Source organism: Lichenostomus cassidix, chromosome 4 (genome assembly GCF_008360975.1).
Source record: "Lichenostomus cassidix isolate B80296 chromosome 4, HeHo_3.0, whole genome shotgun sequence".
NCBI classification, from domain to species: domain Eukaryota; kingdom Metazoa; phylum Chordata; class Aves; order Passeriformes; family Meliphagidae; genus Lichenostomus; species Lichenostomus cassidix.
In genome coordinates this window covers 31,921,723-31,941,091 of record NC_139484.1, presented here as the reverse complement: position 1 = coordinate 31,941,091, position 19,369 = coordinate 31,921,723, and the positions used below count along the sequence as shown (strand labels likewise).

The 19,369-nt window shown below is 36.7% G+C and overlaps 1 protein-coding gene across 4 annotated transcripts in view; it reads left to right on the top strand.

The window, feature by feature from the left end:
* Nucleotides 1–19,369, top strand: part of FSTL5 (follistatin like 5) — a 266,722-nt gene that overhangs the window by 1,204 nt on the left and 246,149 nt on the right. The window lies entirely within an intron of this gene.

Genomic DNA, 19,369 nt, shown 5'->3' with positions numbered 1-19,369 from the left:
AGAAGTGTGGGCAGATGTAATGTCTTGTTCTTTCAGCAGTGTTTAACCGTTCGTGAGCTTGGTAAGGAGCTCTGCTTCACAGAGGAGTTTGCTGCTGCTTCTGTGAGTTGTCGGAGTTGTGCACACGCTGGGCTCAGTGCTACACAGGGATCTCTGCACACGCGGAGCTGAGCGCCATGCAGGGATTTCTGTGCACGCAGAGCTGAGCACCACGCAGGGGTTTCTGTCTGAGATTAACGCTGATTCCAGAAGGAGTAGGCTGCTGCTGCTAGCCAGTGCTCCTGAGATAACTGAACAGAAGAAACAGGCAAATGAGGTCCCCACCTTGTGTTTTTTAGGATTGTGTAGCACTTCATACTTTTTTGGTTGTGATGAATTTTGTTAGGAGCTGGTACCTAAACCACAAGTGTTGTCCTGCATAATTGTCCTGCACAAGTGCTAGCAGTTGCAGTAACTGTGATCATAAAGTAACTTTTGCTGATGAGATGAAGCTGATGAAAGGGGTCTGCTTCATAGTATTACAGCATTTTTTTACTCCTGCATCATTTCCTTAATGTTAAGGTGGGTTCTATTTGCTGAATGTTTGTATCAGCTAGAGTATAAAGATAACCATCAGGCAGCAGCACAGAGCTACTGATGAGTAAAGTTGGAAGCTAGCAGAATGGGGAGAAAGTAGTTTAGGTTGCCAAGACTTTCATTGTATTTGGATAGAATTAGGAAATATGTTTTATTGTTCTCTCCCCCTCCCCACTCCCCATTGATTAAACAGCTTTCTCCTTCTTCTCTCAACAGTGGGGAATTAAAGTTTATTACACAGCACTTGCACTGGTTGCAAGCCTTCATTAATAGCCTGCCCATCAGCTAGAAGAGCTCCTATCGTCTATCATAGACGTAAATATTAATTGGCTTTGAAATATTTTTGATATAATTTTAGTTGATGGTTTTTAAGGTGTGGAGATTGAGGATGTTTACTTTTTGAAGTAGGCATTACAAAATTGTTTTGAAAAAGTTATTTTGAACCATGTGGTGCAGACAGTACAATAATACTGAGAGGAAAAAAGACCCAAAACAGAACAATCCCAACCCACTTATCACATGTCCAAACTTTTAATACTTATACAGGGTCTGAATCTGCAAATCCTTGTTCACTTGAGTGGTCTTTGTTCATACACAAAGTCTTTTTCCAGTTAACAGGTCTGTCTTTATCATTACATGATTGAAAGTCATTGACCTTGCTGAGATTAATCAGATGATAAAATTTGATAATAAGACATTAATTTTGTGCTTATAAATTTATATCTTCCGTATGATTGTATTTTTTTATGTAATGTTTTGCCTTCATTTGTATTAGGCTACTTTGATAAATCAAGTTTGAAGAATGGGTATTTGAAAGGATACATATACTCTGAAGGAAATAAAATGGCACTGCTATTTTTCAACAAAATAGTGTTCTGAATATATGTATACATTAAGTGTGGTCCATAGTCATTGGTTTTAACAAGAAAAAGTCTGTCTGCAGTAGTAAACCTTGTTCAAGCATATTTGTAAACTTGTAAAATATGATTTTGTATGATATGCAGTTCCAAGTCCTTTATCAACACCATGCAGAAGTTTTTAATGACTTGACCAAACAGCTGACTGCAGAACTAATGCAAAATCAGGGAGGAGTTTTGTTATAAAAACAGTATTCAGGGAAACTTTGGGTTTAAATAGTGACTTTATAGACCCTGCTTAATCTGTTCCACAGAACAAGGGGTGCATATGAGGGCATACGCTTACAACTAGTGAAAATACCAACATATGCACAGCTCTGTCAGTGGTCCAAAGCTTAGTTTTTCCAGCAGATCACTTGGTTATTTGCTGGTTTAAGGCCTTTGACAGCAAATGGTGAGCAAAAGCCCAAACGTGGTTGTTTCTCAGTTCTAGGTGTGTTCTTGATCTACCAAATCATGTCCATTTTTCATTCTGATTTTATTTGTGTGTGAGTTTATCTAGTAATCCTCAGTATTTGCTTAAAAAGCAATATTCCATCTTAGAAGAAAAGAACTGTCACAATCACATGAATTATGTCTTTTAAAAATACCAAACTTTTATTTTTCTTGGACAAATGCATGCAGTTCTAAGCTGTGACTTTATATAACATTTCAGAAAATGCAAATTGTATGTCACTCTTTTATTTTAGAGACTATAAAATAATAGTAAAAACAAGCCTCTGCTCAGTTTTGTTAGTTTCAAATCTAAATATAAAGATGGAGCTCCAGTAGGAATAGTTCTGCTATTTAAGAGGTCTGAACTTGGCATTGATATCTCGATGGTAAGAGGTCAAATGAAGTTTAGGAAGTAAATTCCGAATATTTTTCTCCAGACTGGCAAATATTGTGGGATAATTGTGGACATTAAATATTGCAGAAGTGAATCACTGGCTCACGGGGAAGCAATTAATCAAATGCCTCTCTCGACTTTGTTCTACAGTTTTTCTAAGCAAAACCAGGAACTTATTCATTAAGTATTCAGTGTAGCTTGGTCTGTTATGCTACATAATTTTAAAGTAAATAGATTGGCAGGTTTGTTTGTAATCTGTTTAATCCTGGTTTTACTTCAAGGTTTTTTGTTGGCTTTTTTCCCCTTACCTTCTGAAGCATAGAGAATAGCTCTCAGCAAATGAAAAGACTGGAAACTTGTTTGTGTAAGATATTACACTTATTTAATACAGAATGTTTTTCGCTGCCTCTTGGTGGACAGAAAAGACAAAGAATAATTTTATATTATCAGAAGAGCAGTAAGTCAAACATTTTCTCTGTGGTAAAAAGACATTGAGAAAGCTGTGGGTTGACTAAGAGTAGTGGTTGTCTAGCATTGAAAATAGTGCCATATGAAACTCCCTCAAAATACCTCCAGTATCAAGGGTTACTAATGTCCAGGAAAAAATATTAAAGAGCAATCAAACCCACAGCTTTATTCTCTTTCATGCTATTTTACAAGTTCTTTCTTTAGGTGTTGGGTTGAATAACCTCTAGTTACAAGGTCTTGTGTCCTGGTAGGTTGTGTTCCTTTCTAGCAGTTGCGTTTGTTAACAGATGTGTCTTCATTTGGATGGGCCAGTGCAAATCAAGAAATTTCTGCACAGTTACTGTGGCAGGAGAACTTCAAAAAGGCTCCCTAATTGCCAGTGTCTCTCATTTCCTCTATGCCATTGTTACTTCTGTTTGTATTGACTAAACATATTGGCCAAGAGAGGTTACTGTGGCCTAGCCAGGCACTCCCATCCTTACCAAGTGGGGATGCAAATGACTTGAAATATGCATTTGTTATCTGTTTTCAACTTTATTTGATAGCAATGTTTATGCAGATATTTACACTTAGTATCCTAGAAATGATCACAGTAAGCCTATTCAATTAATAACTCTTTTTACCATACATTATGTAAAATTAGCATTGAATTATTTGGCTGCATTGCTGAGTTGGGCAAATCTTAAGAAAATAAGAAGTTCTAAAGAGTTAAATGAGGGGAGAGTTGGCAATCCTTGTGCTGACTGCTTGAAGTAGGTTGAAGTTCACAGTTTATTTGCATTTGAATTAACTGAGGTTGGTGTCCAGCAGTGCTTTTCAGAGCAGACTTCAGAAAGACTTTTTTTGTGCAATAAAATACTTGAATATATTAGATGGAAGATGAAGGATATTTAAAATATTTCTTTCTTTTTCTGACAGAGAGATTTTTCTTCTCATTTTATTCCAAGTCAGGCTTATTGTAATCTGAAATATTTTTACCACTGAATAGGAGGTCTTGTGGTAAAAGCCACTATCATTTTCACATCAGCATATTAAAAACTTTCTCAAAGTATTTGTAGCTCTTGCATAAAGAATTTCCTAATATCTACGAAAAGAAATAAAATAATCTGAACATAGCTCATAACTTTAATCAGATACAATGTTACTCATTACTAAAAATGCTCTTTTATTAAATGATAGGAACTTCTAGGTTATTACTTTTACTGCCATTAGGATGCATACTTTTGCTTCCATTAGGAAATAAAATATTTTAGAGGCTTGCATAGTAACTCTGAACTGTACATATTTTTATTATTATAACAGAGCTTTGTCTTCCTAAATGATATGTAAATCATTATACACGTATACATTTAAACAAATGAATGGGCAACAAAACAAAAACAGGTAAAAAATTCTTACATGAGTAGTAGAAATAAACTTGATTTTAAAAAAACTTGCAGATTATGACTTGTTTCAAAGTTCAACATTTTGAGTTCTATTTTTCTAATGTATTTTCTTTCGTAAACCCCATTATAACTGATTGTGTATGCTGTTTATGGGTTTCATTCAATCTTGTCAAACATGATTGCTAGGAAAGAAAAAAGAAAGCATTTTCACATCATTCTGGTAGATCAATGGAAATCTTAAATCCTATGCAAAAACAGTCAAAAAAATAAATGCAACTTTTGATTCATTTACAGACTGAATATAATGGGCTAATGTTATAATTATTTATATAATTGAAGACTGTATTTGGTGACAGTCATGGCTTCCAGTGATAACAAGAAACATGCAAGATTGAAACACACTTAGTATATACACAGAAAAGACTAATATCTACTTTCTGAGAACAAACTGTAGTGCAATGGAAAGCTAAATGCACATGAATGAATGATCAGTTCAAAAATACCTGTTTTTTAGAGTTGCAGTAGTGCAACTTTTTATTAATACAGCAGAAAATAACCTATTGTACCTAAATAAAAGAAAAGATGAATCTTGTTAATTTTGAAAATGCTTTTACTTTTATATTTTAAGAGAAAGATAATTATTTTGTCATATTTTGAACAGTTTTGTTTTCCTTCTGCATCATCATTTGTAGCAGTGACTAGTTTTTCCCTCCTAAGGGTCTCTTTTGAATCTTAAGTCAACAAAAGGCAAAAGCTTTTATAAGATGTGACATTTGTACCACATCTCGGTAACTGTTCCACTTTTATGAAAGATTTGAGACCTGAAAGAAATCTGAGATGTAGTACCTACGCTAAAGTCAGATTTTGTCAGTGTTTTACAGATACTCATCAAGTCTGAGACGTGAATCCTTAGAAGATTATCAGAAAAATGGTATAATTTCCAGTCATTTGCTCTCTTACCTCTGTGGTATTCATAGAAGTGCAAAATCTGATATCATCAAGGAAAGAATGCTTTGGAGTTGAAGGGACCTTAGAGATCATCTTGTTCCAACCTTTTGCCATGGGAGGGTTCCTTCCACTAGACCAAGTTGCTCAAAGTCCATCAGGTCTGGCCTTGAACACTTCCAGGGCTTGCAGCATCCACAACTTCTCTGGGCAAGTTGCTCTGGTGTGTCAGTGCTCTTGTAGTGAAGAATTTCCTTCTAACATATAATCTAAAAGTACTCTTAGCTTATTCTTCCTCATGCTATCACTCCATGCCCTTGTAAAAAGTACCTCTTCATCTTTTGTGTAGCACCCCTTTAGCTAAGTACTGGAAGGCCTCCATGTGGTCTTCCTGGAAGCTTCTCTTCTCCAGCCTGACCAGCCACAGCTTTCTGAGCCTGGAGAGTGCCTCCATAGGAGAGGTGCTCCAGCTCTCTGGTTGTCTTGGTGGCCCTCCTTTGGGCTCACTCCAACAGGGCCACATCCTTGTGTTGAGATGTTCAGAGCTGGTTGCAGTACACCAGGTGGGGTCTCACAAGAATGGAATGGAGGGGGAGGATCACCAACTTTTGTCTGTCCACAGTTCCTTTAATGCAGCCCAGGATTTGTCTTTTCAGGCCACAAGTGCACATTGCTGAGTCACGAACTTCATGTTAACCAACAAACTCACATTGCTGAGTCATTGAACTTCTTGTCAACCAACACTCACAAGTCCTTCTCGCCAGCGGTGCTCTCAATCTGTTCTCCACCCAACCTTTTCTTGTACTTGGGATTGCCGTGTCCCAGGGTAAGGACCTTGCACTTGGCCTTGTTAAACGTCAAGAGTTTTTCACAGTCCCACCTCTCAGGCCTGTCCAGGACCCTCTGGATGTCATCCTTTCCCTCAGCATGTTGACTAAACCATGCAGCTCGGAGTCATTGGCAAACTCACTGATGATGCACTCAGTCTCACTGCCCATATCACTGACAAACATGTTAAACAGCACCAGTCCCAATACCAACCCTGAGGAATGCCGCTTGTCACTGGTGTCCATTTGGATACTGAGCCATTGACTGCAGCATGGAGGGTCTGACCATGCAGCCAGTTCCTTATAAATGGAGAGGTCTACCCATCAACTCCATATCTCTCAAGTTTAGATAAATTATTTAAGTTAAATTAATTTAAATTTAGATTTTATTTTTTTTAAAGTAGTATCTTATTTTGACAGTGAGCCCTTCCTTTCTCTCTGCTCTGTTTCAAGATGTAAACATAAGTTCAGCTCATCATCAGTTTTTGCAGTGGAAAGACCACAGAGAAAGAAGAGAAACCCCTTGTGACAGTACTTTGGGTTTGTCCTTGTCAAGTGGAATTAAGTTGCATGGATCCTCCCTCTCCTTGCAACAGCCAAGGTTAGCCATAACCTCAGCTTCAGTGAGAAATTGATGTTTTTAATCTTGAGGACTGATTTTTAAGTTGAAATGCAGTTCATCACGTTGCTGCTCTTCCATATTATCAAATACTTTGACAGAGAAAATTCTTATTTAGAATAAACTACAAGACACAGTACTGGGTTATTATAGTCTGAAGACTGATTGTATTTTTCATTTATTTCCTTTTACCTTTTGAGGTGAATGACTCTTAGCTAGTATAGTGGAGTGTTTAAATGTTCTTTTTAGATTGTTGGTCCTCTAACATATATATTATGTTTCTATCTTTTGTTTATACTACCTTTATATTCTCATGTAACTCAGAAACCCAGTGATAATTAGTGCTATGGTAGTATTTCAACAGAAAAAATTATATTTCTCTTTTAGGTTTTATTATATTTGCTCAAGGCTGATTTTGATAAACAGGAATATTTTGTAAAACCTTTTTTAGACATAGATTCATGGGCTGATTTAGTTCTTTCCTTGGGACACTGAAAAAAACCCCACATAAATCTCACTCCTGAGACTTAACTTCTATATTGTGCTAATTATTTTTTTTAACTGAAAGCAATTTTTCAAGCAGATATAAACTGTGTTTCTTAGCTCTAGTTGCATTTTAGTGCACTGTATGATAATAGTCTGATCCTCTTATTTTATGCTTGGAGAATTATTCTCACAGAAATATTTGAACAGTCTACGTTTGTATGTTCTTGTTGCCATCAGCAGGGTGGGGGGAGGTTTTCTGCACCTTTGGAGGTTGCATTGAAACATTAGTAGCGTGCTTCAAACATCAGATCTTAAAATCGGTGTCCCCAAAAGACCAAAAATCTAATATTTTAATATATTCATGTCCTTTATATCTTTTCTGTGTGATAGTCACATTCATCTACTGCTCTAGGCTCTCAGTAATCTCTTCCATGCATAAGTAAACTTTTTAAAGGGCTGCTATGCTTGTCTTTGTAGAAAAATACATGATATACACATAAATTGTTAATAAATCTATACTGAAAATTTTATTTATATTTCCAAAGTCTCAGAAATCCATATGAAAAAAATAACACTCCCTGTTCTTGTGGTTTCTGAGATAGGGCATCTCTCACATTAATAAAGAGATTTAAATGAAAGTTTGTGATATAATTTGCTGACTCTAATGATTTAGAGTGCTTTTATTAATTTATGTCCTGCATCTGACTCCTTCATGAATAGTGTGAAGTATTATGGCTAATAATTTGAGTTTTATCATTCTCTGCTTGCCTTTGGATAGACAAAGGTCCAATTTTAGTGAGTTAATCTTGTATTTTTTATAAGCTGGGCATGTTTCTGGAATTATCATGGCTAAATGGTGAAAGAAAGCTTAAAGAGTTGATCATGAAGCTTTTGATGGTTAAAAAAATAAGCAAACAGTTTTGTACCTTTGTTATTTTTTCTAATGAAGAAAGTGAACAAGAGATTGTATGCATAAATGGAAATTCTGAATTTTAAAATTTGTGGGTTTTAAGTATTCAGTATTGAGTATTAAATATTTTCTGTTAAGAAAAATGTCTTCTCTAGAAGGATGGTCAGGCAGTGAAACAGGCTGCCTAGGGAAGTGGTTTAGCCACCATCCCTGGAAGTGGTCAAGAGACATGGATGCATCTTTTGGGGACATTGTTTAGTGGTGAGCACAGCAGTGCTGGGCTAATTGTTGGACTCAATAATCTTAGACGTTTTCCCCAATGATTAATGATTCATGATTCTGTGATTCTGCTCAGTTTGGGCTCTTCCAAAAAGAACTACAAGAAGAGTTGCAATGCTATATATAAGCATTGCAAAAATCATTAACATTTGTTGGCATTTTTTTTCAGTATTCAAAGTAAAGACTTATTTTAAGGTTCCCATACATCTGAGATTCAGAACATCTCAGGTTATAATTTTTACTTTCAACATCAACTTTCTTATACCAGCATGCATCAGAAGGATGCTGTGGAATATTGATTTGTATCCATTACTGACCCCATAAGACCCAGTTTGGTGTTTTTAAGAAAGGAAAATATTTGGTATTTTGAGGGAATTTTAAGTATCAGTTCACCATTTCTCTCTAGGACTGGGTTTCTGAGGTTACCGTTGGTAAAGTCTGCTGATTTACAAGCCAGAGCAAATTTGGGAGGTCAAGAATTAAAACCATTTGCTGCAAAGAGTTTATTGCTATCACCCTAGTCAGTAAATATTTAAGGAAAAGTATCTTCTTGGCACACTCTGTTCAGCATTTAGACTAGGTTTGAAAGCCAATAATCATTATGAATTTTTCATTGCTTTTGACTAGTGTCTGAGGAATTGGTTCTCTAACAGTCCTGTAATAACTGCATTGGAATTTTTTGTGTGGGGCAGATACAATGCCTAATTTTCTTCTATTTCTGGTATCTAGGCAGTAATTATGCACTTTGTTTTTCTTGTGTTATCTTTTACATTGGGTTTACTTTCTCTATTTTTGATAGTAATTTATCTCACAAAAGGCTTTTTGGCCTCAGAAAGCCAGGTTTTTTGTGTTAGAGATTGTATATTTAATTATCCGTAACAATTTCTAACTCTTCATCATGTAACCTTTGCATGGAATACGAAATGTCAACTGTAAGACTTCAGAAGTTACAACACCTTTGTAAGGAACTTAAACTGAGGCATAATGAAATAGAAAAGTGCTACTGAAAAGAGTCAAACTGCTTTAAAATGAATATTCAATGTGCATGAAGGTTCAACTAATTTACAAACATGAGGCCTAAAAGTGAAGCTTCAGAGTTGAAATTTGCTTATTGAAAAGGGTATGTCTAAGCAAAAATATTACTCTGCAGTTTGTTAATAAGTAGAAGTGGAGGAGAAACAATCCAGAGAAAGAATGTTCCATAGCAAATATTTTTACAATTTAATTATACTTCACAGAAAGGCTATGGGGGTTGGGAGTGGGGGGGAAGCTGGTATTATCACTATGTGGAAATTTCATCATTGAGTTTTGAATATGAAAAAGTACCTTTTAAGAAGTGTTTCTTATAAATTTCCAATTTAGGACATTTCTGAGTTTAGCTAGTCTCTTGGGACTATGAAGAAATGAAGTACAGCAAATAGAAGGTTTTGTTTTCTAGGAGCTGAACAGTGTGAACAGGAGCTGAATCCTACTGCTCCTTTTGGCTTGGACTAATATACATCTATACCCAGAAGAAGACACATAACTGCTCACAAATGAAGGGTCAGAATTTGGCAGAACTGGCCTTAAAAAACAGAGTGGAAAATGAAACTAAAAAACCTAGTACATATAAATGAATAAAAATTTTAGATTGTGTTCCTAAATATTCTTAGAGGGAAGGTCTTTATGGAATGATAAATATTTTTTGATTACCCCATGTTAAGAGATAGTGTCTTTTTTCTCTTCAGCAGGAATTAAATTTTAGTGTAAGATATTTAGGCAGAGAGCAGAGCCTTGGACATATTTTACTAGAGGAACTCTTCTTGTTTGCTGTATATCATAGCATCTGCTGGGAGTAAAAGCACTGATGAAATTATCCTAAACCAGAAGAATGTAACTCTTGATCCACCACAAGCTACTTTGTTTAAATCCACAAAGGAGAAGACGAAAAGTCTACAGTAGCTAAACTTGTGACATTGTAGCTACTTTAGTTCAGTTTTAGTGGGAAAAAATATGTGCAATTACTAGTGGAAGCAGAGAAGAAAAAAAATAGCTTTTATGTGCTCCCAGACTGACTGAAAAGTGGTATGGTTACATTTACATTAATATTATCATAGCAGGTTTGCATCAGTGAAAATACGAGGATAAATCAGACACCATATGTGCAGCTCCACACTTAATTACTAGACGAACACTTCTGTAATGAAGATTATGGCATTGTTTTGAAATTTGCATCCTCCTTTTTATCTTTGCATGCATGTTATTTCTAGCCACCTGCAGAAATAAAATTAGAGCCAGTGAGAGAATCTAACCACAGAAGAATATTAATGGTAAAAGTCAGTATTACTAAAGAGTCCTAAATTTCTGGATGTTTGTGAGGGGCTGTTATGACCAGAAACCACCCTAAAAACTAGAATGCTGCTCTAGAATGGATACTTGCAATAGATGAAATAATACATGATTGAGAGTCCCAATAGCAAAAATGTCTTCCATTTTGCTGTGGGATTCTGGGTCAAGTTTATTGTCGCAACAATGTAAGACAGATAGTAGTGTACTGAGCTTGCTTAAACAGCCTTTCAGTTATATTTTAAATAAGTGAATTTAAAGTTTATTCTGTTCACTCTGCCATAATTGGGCAAGTAAAGGCATAATCAGAGAATAAGGTGTGCAATTTCACTTCATAGCTAAATAGATTAATAACATTAACTGAACAGTGTTGGGGTCACTGCTATCCTTCACATCCTGTTACACCTGTTGATCAGTCTTTCCTTTCCATGTATTGGCCAGTGGTGTCAATAGGAGTGGCGACCTGGATTGGTGACCTGGATTAGGGAGCTGATCTGGCTGGAAAGTAACATTTTCCTGCACTGCTCTCCACCTGTCAGTTGGAATATCGTGGCCAAAGTTCAGTTTAAGCTCTCATGGAACAAGACAGCTTTCTTCAAAATTGTGGGAAACTGATTTGAGCCAGTGTGTTACTGCAGACATATAGCAGACTGTAACAGTAATTGTCTGGGATAAAACTTGAGCAGAGCAGTGCAGATGGTGAAATGCAGGTAACAACTCCCTCCCCCTCACATCCCAAGACATAGCTTTAAGCTTTTCCCTCAGGGCTTCTGGTGGGATAATTTATCCCTATAGTATTATCTCAAGTGGGTGAGGATAGTCTTATGGGAATTGCAGTCTAGGAAGAGATGGATGTAAAGCAAGCAGTACCTGCTTTTATCCTCCCAGGCATGTTTCTGACACCCTATTATGGTTAAATAAAATCAAAAAAACCCCAAACCTAAAAAGCTGGAAAGGGCTGTCTTTCCCAGCTTTGTAAATGGTTCTTCAGGAGTAGTTTTTAAATATTCCCTTTCCAGATTTATATCTCCCTTGGGCTTTTAGAGTAGCCAAAACTGGGGCAAAACATAGAGCTGAATCCAGGCCATCTTCCGTGAATGATGTTCAAAGAAATCATGTAACTTTGGAAATAAGGGATACTTTTTGATACTTTTAATGGCACCTACTCTCTTTTTCCCTCCATGTGTATTGTGTATTATATGGACCACTCAGAACTGTAGGGAAGTCGGAGGCTGTGGTACTATTAAGGACCATGAATAGGGAGTACGTAGGAATAGTGGGACCTTACAAGTTGGAGCTTGGGTTGTTGGCAGGGCTGGCTTTGAGCACAGGAGGCTGCCCAAAGCAGCCAACATTTTTTAGAGAACAGCGATGGCTCTGCTCTTGTTTTGTGTCCAAGTGCTCAACATAGAAATTGCAGCCACTGGCTGCAATGTCAGCTCTGAGTGTTGGCAATCTTTTATTTAATGAGGAGTTATGGAATATGAGCAGTGTGCTCTGCTCCATGGGATATCCTCCCTCCTTCCTTAGCAGCATTCCCTTTCCCCTCATCTTCTGCACTATGCCAATAGGATGAGCAGTGAACCTGATGCATCAGTTTGTTCCCCTGTGTTTATTGCCTTTATCCTTCTTTGGCACTCTCCTTTTCTTCCTGCTCGAACTTCCTGTTGCTATAGATCATATTCAGTTCAAGATCTTATTTTTGGGGGAGGCAAAGACAGAAGGTTTGACCTGGGTTTGCTATCAGCTGGGGTTTGAGATGATCCATGTCTTACTCTGGAGGATAGAAGTTATCATCACTTTTCTTCTTTGAAAATCAGGTTGTCTCATTTATGCAACTTTTAGTCATTGGAGATGAGAAAGCAAGCTGGATTCTTCCCTCCATCTGTAGGCAGGGTAATCTTGACTTTTCAAAATTAGAGATTTTCAGAATAAAAGAATGATTGTATGAAAGTGATTAATATTAAAGTGTCTAATTAAAGTCATTTGGATATCCTCCACTGAGGCTCTTTCCACTGCTGAATAGTCACATAAGAGCTGCAAGACAGTAAATAGTTTTCAAATTCCATTTTATGTTGCTGAACCAGATAAAAACCGTGGTTGGTTGGTTTTTTTTTGGTTTTTTTTTTTTTGCATATATAATCGCCTACAAAATAACTTTCAAAACCCTCTTTCTCTGCTTTGATGAATTTCTGTGTTTTTTGGCTTGAAGAAAATCTCATCTAGAAAACAAGAAATATTTGAAACTGCTGAGGGGTAGGCATTCCCAGACCTTCAAAATACAGAGGCAAGAGGAGCTTTCAGTTCTAATAGCATAGGAATGCTTACCTGAGTCAGCACTGAAGATGAATTCATGTGACAGTAACTGATTCATCAATAAAGGGCCACTTGGACATTTGCCACCAGTCATGTGATCAGCATTTGTGACAGAGCAGTTGGGATGTGATGTTCAGCAGCATCTCCTGGCTCCTCTTCACAGGTGTTGCACTTACCAAACGTGTCCTAGACAATCCCAGTCAATGTGATTGACTCAAAGATTGAGAATAGTGTAAAGGTGGGATGAACAAAGGAGCACAAAATTATATTTTAGGGATGTGGGGTGGTTACTCTTCAGGCTGTAGCTTCAGAGTGACAGCAGAGGAGATGGGATGTTCTTTCTCATGCATGCAGTTTGTACCAGATGTGATATGGAGTGTCTGGTGATCTGAGCATTAATTTCTGGTGGAAATATAGGGGGTTTTTTGGTTTAGAGATTCTTTCTAGTATCTCCTGGCACATTGATTGTCAAAACTTCATTCCAATCAATTCTATATTAACTTTTTTCTGTATTTCTGTTGTATAAGTAAAACTGAAAATATTTATATTTTTGCCTGTCCAAAAACAACCAAACAGTGCAAAAAATCCGCCTCAAAAACCAAATAACCCAAACCAAATAAAATATGTAAAACTTTTAATATTTTTAGGTCAATGAATATTTAAAAATTAATTTCAGTGAATTATACAATGGTGGTTGAGGAGAGAAAATCCATTCCTTTCACATACTACCATTTCATCACCACATACCGGCTGCTCCTTGCTTTGTATTATTTCCATTCCATTTTTCTTAGAAGCGACAAATTTTTTAGCTACTGAATTATTGAAAAAATCTTATTTTACAATCCTGTTTAGCTACAACCTAATCAAGACATGGGAGGTTTTTCTGGTTTACTGTCAGCTTTCCAGCATGCATTTGGAAGGCTTTTTCCTAGTAGTTATATTAGAGTGATATTAAACCATAAGCAGTAAAACCCAGTAAAATAGTATAAGACAGTTATAACATAGCAGGAAAGTTAGGTTGGGATCCTATTGTACAGGATTGTAGGCATATAATATCAGAAATCCGTTATTCTATTAGAAATACCTTTGCAAAATTTAAAGAAGGCTGCAGTTTTTCTAGGAAAATTACTATGTACTATAATGATGCACTAAATTTAATATAAATAGTACAATGCAAATGACCAAGTCAGCTGTCAGGTTCGGTTTGTTTTTTTTCAATCAGCTCCCATAGGGTGAGGTTTTTTGTTCTATAAATCTCAGAACTATATGTGTTTCCTTCCTATTATTCTCAGTCTATTAATTTCTTCTAGCATAAGGTAAGAAAATCCTTCTTTTATAGAGCTGGACTTCAACATCCAAGCACATGGCACTAGGAACCTATGCCAGCTTTATGAGTGATAAAACAAGAGCAATTTTCTGTATTTCTTTTTGATTGTGCTGAATTGAGGCTCATGAAGAAAGTTGACCTTTGTGACAATAAAGAAGAAAGAGAGTCAAGTCACCACAAAGCAGGAAAGGAGAGAGGTGAAAAACTCCACAGCAGTTAAATTGAAAAAGGGGAAACACCAGTAACTATTTTGGCTTTTCAAGTACAGAACACTTTCCTCTATTTTTATATTTCTGTAGACCTATGTGAATGGACATAGATTTTTCTAAAGATAATCACAAGCAATTTTGAATTTCTTTCATTTTAATTAACAGAGTTATTTTAAAGTTTTTTTTTCCATTCTTGTGAATGTTGGTGACTAAATCTTATAAATAAGGTGCAATTCTGGACCAAACAAATGTGGATTTTAGTGTTGTTTTCATGTTGTCAATTAGGTCAGGATTTCATCTATAGTTAACTTAATTATATTAATGTGGGCACTGGGGGAGAGTCCTGGAGGGCAAATGTATTTTTGGTTCAATCCTGATAAGGACAAACTGCCCTCAGCTACAGACAATCCTTGTTTATTTAAATAGCTGCAACATTCATAAGTCCTTTTGGTTACTGATTGAACTGTGCTTTGGTCCAATTATACCAAAATCCACATGCATCTTTATTCTCTGCAGTTTGATAAAATTTCATATTTCCTCTCAGTGTTTGTACTATTGTGCATACTCCTCTCCATCACACCAGAGCACATCCCTGTCCTTCTGCGTTTGAGGAACTCATGGTTTCTTGTATATCATAGACTTTCCCATGTCACATCTCTCACTGATATGTCCTCTAGTTATCTTCTCATCCTATGAAGACTGCTGAAACACTATTTCCCTGTCACTAACTACCTTCTTTCTTTGCATTTTTATGGTTTAAGATTTTGTTTCCTTCCTTAATCCTTTATAATTCTTTTGGTATTTCAAATCCAGTTAGAGGTAAAACCCTCAAATCTGTCTATTCCAGTCTTTGCTATTTTCATGGTGATCTTGAGGAGCAGTTTCCAGGTGGGTTGACTTTGAACCAGCTGAGTTATTGAAGAATCTCCTTCAAGGGTAAAAAAAGGGAGATCCCTCTCTGTTGGCTACAGCACTTCAGTGCAGAGAGTTTTGTAGATGTAAAGGGATAAAATCATAGCATTAATCAGAATACTTATAGAAAGTGATTCTCTAAATTATCATGACTGTTTGAACTAATGATAAAGATATCACAGTTTAGCATTCATCAAAGGAGTTCAATACCACAAAGGTTTTGAAAAGTAGTTTTGTTGGTAACTACTGTTTTACCAAACCTATTCTCTTGGATAACAAAAGAGAAAAATAAGGGTGGTAGATTTGGATATCACAGCAAATACAGAGAATTTTAGTCTTTAATTTAGCAGATTACCTATTTAAAAAAGAAATTGTATCTTAAATTGTCATTTTGCTTTCCCTAGGATAATGTCTTTGCTCAAAAATACACTTAACAATTTACTATGGAAGTGCCAACAGCTGCTGCTTCTTATTACATGTAGTTAATGTTAGTAGCGTTTTATTTAAGAAGAAAAAAATTTAAAAATGTGAAAACCAAAATATTTGTCTTTTCTAGCAGGTGCAAACTACACAGCTACACAATGGTATAATAGGTGTCAATTTACAAATTTTGTACAGTATTAACAGTACCAAACTATTCACCTGAGTTCTAAGCCAGCAGGTTTTCTATTTCTGATTTCATAACATAAAGCAGTTGAATTCCCATCGGTTCAGATACTGTCATGATGGTAAACATTAATCTGCTAGGATATTGAGGAACCAGCTGTGACAGGTTTGCTTAATGAGAGAAGAAAGAAACCACCTTGCTAACAGTATAACCTCCACAAACTAACACTTGCATGTATCAGGGATGCAAAAACCACCCTGAGGTCGATACCGAAGTCTTGAGAAGAAAAAACCCCACATCAATGCACACAACCTGAATCCATTTAAAAAACTCCTCTGAGGTATGTGAACTACAGTACCATCATTTTGTTCTTCTTTCTGAAATGTTAAAGTAATTATGAGACCATGTGAAGAACATTAAAAGAAAGGTTTAAAATTGCCATTTCTCATTTCATTATAATTCACTGAAACCTGTGTCACTAACACTAAGATATCTGGGTGTCATCCTTTATATAAATAAATAAATATACTGAAAATGGTAAAATCAAATTAGAAGATAGCAATAAAGATAAGTGTCCTTGCTGCATCTGCATTTCAGGTGTTCCAGCCTTTCAGAAATGCCCCTGGCATGCTCAGACCACTTGTGAACAGGTTCATGTAAGCCACCTTAAGCCTTTTGGACCAATTCCAAACAAGTCCTTCTAGAAAAGCCCCGGGCGCATGGATTTTACTTGCATTCCCCCCCCAGGGACTTGGCTGCCTGGGCTTCTGCTTTTACCCACCAGCAGCAGGCAGGGCAGGTGGCATGAGGGCAGAGAGAGTAGCAGTGAAAGGTAGGGTCACCTGGCTCTTGTGCTGGCTGCTCACATGGTGGTGCCTGGAGGTACCTGATGTGTTTGTAATGTCTGCACAAATACCACGTGCAGTGGCACAGGACCAGGAATGCAAGGGCCTGCACTTCACCTTCTGCTTGTGCAGTGTGGTGGCTTTGCAATTTAGATCAGGAAAGGAGTGAGGGAGGGATGGACAGGAGTCAGCAGAAGGCAGGATACATCTGGCATGGCGAATGCTTTTAGTGAGATTTTTTACAAAAAATTTCCCTGCCTGTGTGTTCCAGCACATGATCTGTCAGTAGCATTGCTGGCTGTTCCAAAATGACTTGCCAGCCTCTTTTGGTGGGTGAAGGATGAAGAGTATGTGCCTGCGCAGTGAGTGGCTGCAGCCACGTAAAGTCGCAGCTGAGAGACAGAACAGATTGGTGCGCAGATGTACGAGCTGTTTGCTGCCGTGGCACTGCTGCACTTCACTGTTGTGAGCCCCAAGCCTGCTGTACATAGTTAAGGTGACCTGACAACAACTCTGGTTCAGAGTTTGGCTGCCACTTCGGGAGAACTGGAAGGTGACAGCATAAAGTGTGCAGCGCTCAAAAGCTGTCAGCAAGTCGTGGGGGTGAGAGCTGCCATCATGACACTGTGATCTGCTTTCCAAATAGCATTTTGACAAGGAAAAACTTTGCTAGATATGGATTAGAGCTGCATTCAGAAAGAGAATATGATACTGCGATTACTTTGTAAGAGCCCCATTTTTTGTGTAAAGGTAACTGTTGTAAGGTTTTTGAAGGCAGACTGTGTGTGACGTGGGGCACTAAGGTAGAGCAGAGGCAGGCTAATGGGAAAAAACATGCTTTTAGCTAAAACTTCTGCTGTTTATTCAAAGTTAATGCAATATAATAGTCTCTAGACAAGAAAATACTTTGTTTGCTGCTGCCTTTCTGCCATGAAACATAATGGTAGATAAAAGCATCTTAAGAAATGGTAGCAGTATATTCTTCCATGGCCAGTTATTTGTGTCCATCATTATATGCAGTGAAATCCTCAAAGTCACAGGCAATGAAGCATGGTTTATAATTATTGCTGTAGCTCTATTATAAACCTATTAATAATGCTGGATATGGTGACAGAGCTTACGGTCTTTTTCTGATCCACACAAAATAGACAATTAATTTATTCTTTTTTTTTTTCAGATTTATAGTATGCAAAAGACAGAAACTGACATTTCCTGAGAGCATATTGTACCACTCCTTGATATGTTGAAAGTGACCTTTTAAATAATGCCAGGTTAATATCTGATGTGTCTTTTCTTTTGAAGACAGAAGGAATACAGAGATTGAGCCAGTATTTAAGATTTCATTTATTATACTTTGTAGGGGCATTAAGTTGATCAGATCAATTTATTTGGGTGGACTACTTATATTTTCAAATGAATTACATCTCTCTTCTTAACGTGAAATACCCTGGCTAGTCACCAGTTACCAACACAGAATAGGGCATAATAGCTGAGAAATTTGTAAAAAATATCACTTTGAAAATGGGAAAGTTCCTAATTTTAAATATGTATACATTTTACGATAAGACATTCTTGTAACTGGGTATGTGTTTCAACTCTTCATGTAAACTCTGGCTAAGCCAGTTTACATTAATTAGATTTTTCTTTTTTTTTAGTACAGTGTAAATATGCATTATCACATCTTGAACTGGTTGTGTATAATACAGTTTTTCAGTCTTCTCTATGAAGACTCCAGCATGGGGACAGGTAAAACAGTGTTTAGTATAAATTTGCTAATCTCATAGTAACAACCTCTTTCCTAGTCCAACAAGGAAGAGTAAGGAAAAGAACAAAATTTATGTTACCAATGAACTGCTGAGAAGATTTAGAAATCATAATAGCTTTGAGGGGAAGCACTCACTACAGTATTGTAGAATATATTAATAATTATTAGCTATTCATAAGTAAGGTGTCAGAACTGGGATTTAGTTTGTTTTCCACAAAATACTGAACTTGCAAGGGTGAAAAACACTAGCAGGAGAGAAAAGGGAAATATAGATTTGTATTACATTTTCTCAAGAATTAAAAGAAATCATCTCTAACTCAAGGGTTACTAGCTGATTATCAGGGTAATGGTGGAAATTCTGTGAACTTTTCATGTAGTTTTCTTTTCTTAAAAAAAGAAATCACTGGAAAATACTTGAGGGTCCCAATTCCCTTCCCTGAATGAGGCAAGTGGGATGTCCTAAGGTATTCCTTCTGTCAGTTCAGAAGCTGTAGCTTTCCCTCCTCACCCAAGAGTTTTAAGTTGCAAACATGACACAGAATAAAAAAATCCTCTTACAGATAATAATTTATAAAAAAAATTTCAGGAGTAACTGAAATGGAAAGAAGTCAATAGTGAGAAAACTGCAGAGTACCTCAGATTCAGGAATGCTCTGCAAATGGGCTGAAAAGTGAGATGACAGAGCTTTCTGAGAATCAGAAAGGAAAATCTAAATTTGATACTGACGAAATTACTTTACAGTGAGAAATAAGGAATAGCCATTACCTGTTCCACATCTTTCACTCTATTCCTCCTCAGCTCATGAGGAAAATCTAAGGATGA